We start from the raw sequence: 2,500 nt of genomic DNA, 5'->3' as shown, positions 1-2,500 counted from the left end.
CACACACACACACACATACTAGGGCAGTCAACAAATATTCTATATATATATAACATATATATATATATATATCAAATATTCTATATATATTTTATGCCTTTAACTGACAGGATAGTGGAGAATGACAGGAAGCGAGTGGGAGAGAGAGTCGGGGTGGGATCCGGAAACGACCACAGGGCGGGAATCGAACCCGGGTCGCCGGCGTACGGTGCAGGTGCCCCAGCCAGTTGCGCCACGGCTGGGGCCAATATTCTATATTTTAATATATATTTGAGTCGTAAAAAAGAAAACAGCAACTGCACCACTATGACTTGTGCCTTGCATGTTGTCATATGCAGTGTGCTGCTTGACGGACAGTAATGTAAGTAATGGTCAACTGGTTAGGGCTTCGGGCTTGTAACCGGAAGGTTTACGGTTTAATCCCCGACCAGTAGGAACGGCTGAAGTGCCCTTGAGCAAGGCACCTAACCTCTCACTGCTCCCCGAGCGCCGCTGTAGCAAGGCAGCTCACTGCTCCGGGTTTAGTATGTGCTTCACTTCACTGTGTGTTCACTAATTCACAGATGGGATAAATGTTGAGACCAAATTCCTTGTATACGCAAATATTCTTGGCCGAGAAACCTGATTTACATTTACATTTTACATCCCACAACGTCACGGTCACTGAAAATCACTGCGAAGGAGGTCACGTTTTGGGTGCAGGTTGTTTACAGGATTCTGTAAAGAAATACCAGATTTAATGAAACCTGGCGAAAAGATGTAGCAAGGGCCAAGGAAGAACCATAACATGCTGGAGAGCTCCCCAAAAAGACATGTTTATGTTAAATATCTCTGTTATCCATGTTATCGTAGAACAAAAATTCGACCCTCATTTTTGGGCAATTTTCGCTGCACCAAACCATCACGGCCACTGCTGTGGTATTTCCATTAATAGTGCAACACCCAATATGTGGCCAAGTGTCCATGGCTCATTAACAGGATCTCACTTTAAAAGTAATCAAAAGGGGAATATTAATTGAAAACAAACCTTGGTCGCTGATTGCATTACGGCCAGTCAGGCAAGCCTTTAAATCAATGCAAATGGAAATGAGTTTTTAAAAAAAAAAAAATAGCGCACAGCTCCTAAGACCAGAATCCTGGAAATATGTGAGATGCATTTGGTCATGTATTTCATTATGAGCCTAATCCTAGAGGACTACTAAGCAAGGAACTCTATCTCTAATAATCAGAATCAGAATCAGAATCGGGGTATTAAACCTGGAGGAGCTGACCAGGCTGACCGGACCTGTAAATCTTATAAAGGATTCATCGAAGCAGGCTAGACTGGGCAGGACCGTGATTTAGGGGATGCAGCCGGAGTGAGAGGGGAGGCAGCTGAGATCGAGGAACTCTAAGTGGGCCGATGACACGTGCCATAACAGCCTTAGTGTGGATTAAAAGCCAATCCAATTACCCGTCCAGTCACTGCCCAGAAGTACCCCCCCCCCCCAACCCTCTCTCCAAAAAAATAAATAAATAAAAAAATAAAATAAAAAATGTAAAAACTGGAGTCGTGATTACATTTTTGTGCAAAGCTGCAATGCAGTATGACATAAAAAAAAACAGAGCAGCAAACCCATGCCAAACATATATATGTATTGTGAGGACATGTTGGGTGCTTTGGAAGTAAACAATGGCTGTCAAGGAACCACACTTAAAACTGATTAAAGAACAGCTCAAAGTAGTAATATTATGCACTGAAGCAAAAGTAATAACAATGATGTGTATAGATGCAATTGCTTCAAGTGGTTTTGCAATTCAACCACCTTACTAAATTGAACCTCCATAATGTGTGTATGTGTGTGCGTGTGTGTGTGTGTGTGTGCCCGTGTGCCCGTGTGTGTATGTGTGTGTGTGTATGTGTGTGTGTGTGATACCCAAGACCCATTATGTAAGACAACACACTGTTCCAATGTATGCATGCACTTAAGTATAGGGGCATAGGGCTTTCTTTAAAGGTGACAGGCAAATGGATTAATGTAAAGCTCATTTGCTTACACGCTAAGCCAAATACCATGTACCACAAGCTTCAGGTGAAACTCAGAGCAGGTGCACTGAGTTATAGCACAAAATAGATATGGCATGTTTTTTTCTGTCTCTAGCTCCCTCTCTAACTCTTTGTCAGACAGAGAGAGAGAGGGGGGGAGAGGATACTTTGGTGGGAGGGGAATGGGGAAACTGCATGTGGAGATATAGAATGTCCTGCTGTGTGTGTGTGTGTGTGTGTGTGTGTGTGTGTGTGTGTGCGTGCGTGTGTGTGTGTGTGTGTGAGAGAGAGAGAGAGAGAGAGAGAAAGGGAGAGAGATAGAGAATGTTCAGCTGTACATGAGCAGAAATCAAGTCTGACAGAGGACATCATGAAAAAGAACCATTTGCAATCAGTCCCTCGCCCACTGACTCTCTAAGGCCAATTACCCCCCCCCCCCCACACACACACACACCATTCCTCCCAGACAGACAC

At 43.8% G+C, this 2,500-nt stretch overlaps 1 protein-coding gene across 1 annotated transcript in view; it reads right to left on the bottom strand.

Moving 5' to 3' along the window:
* The window catches only part of cdh13 (cadherin 13, H-cadherin (heart)), a 450,477-nt gene that overhangs the window by 398,653 nt on the left and 49,324 nt on the right, over window positions 1-2,500 (bottom strand). The window lies entirely within an intron of this gene.

Source organism: Alosa sapidissima, chromosome 11 (genome assembly GCF_018492685.1).
Source record: "Alosa sapidissima isolate fAloSap1 chromosome 11, fAloSap1.pri, whole genome shotgun sequence".
Taxonomy (NCBI): domain Eukaryota; kingdom Metazoa; phylum Chordata; class Actinopteri; order Clupeiformes; family Clupeidae; genus Alosa; species Alosa sapidissima.
Note: the sequence above shows the minus strand (reverse complement) of the source record. Positions and strands in the feature narration are given on the sequence as shown.